Genomic DNA, 241 nt, shown 5'->3' with positions numbered 1-241 from the left:
GTCTCTCAGCGTCGTTTTGAAATTATTCGGTTGACTGGCTTCCGTTTTATACTTTTAATCCCGTGAATCGAAATTTTGTGGAACGTTAATAACTTTTATCGTTATTCAGTTATACATCAAATTATCACTTGTTGACATGGTGAAAATGTGATACTATTTATAATTAGTTTACATTCTGAGGTAAAAAAGAAAAATCAGGATAAAACCATGTAAATCAAATACATACGTGCAAGCGCTCGTA

At 32.0% G+C, this 241-nt stretch overlaps 1 protein-coding gene across 1 annotated transcript in view; it reads left to right on the top strand.

The window, feature by feature from the left end:
• LOC119585654 (protein O-mannosyl-transferase Tmtc3-like) overlaps positions 1-241 on the top strand; it is a gene marked incomplete at both ends in the record, with an annotated part of 116247 nt that overhangs the window by 95832 nt on the left and 20174 nt on the right.

This window comes from Penaeus monodon, chromosome 20 (genome assembly GCF_015228065.2).
Source record: "Penaeus monodon isolate SGIC_2016 chromosome 20, NSTDA_Pmon_1, whole genome shotgun sequence".
Taxonomy (NCBI): Eukaryota; Metazoa; Arthropoda; class Malacostraca; order Decapoda; family Penaeidae; genus Penaeus; species Penaeus monodon.
Note: the sequence above shows the minus strand (reverse complement) of the source record. Positions and strands in the feature narration are given on the sequence as shown.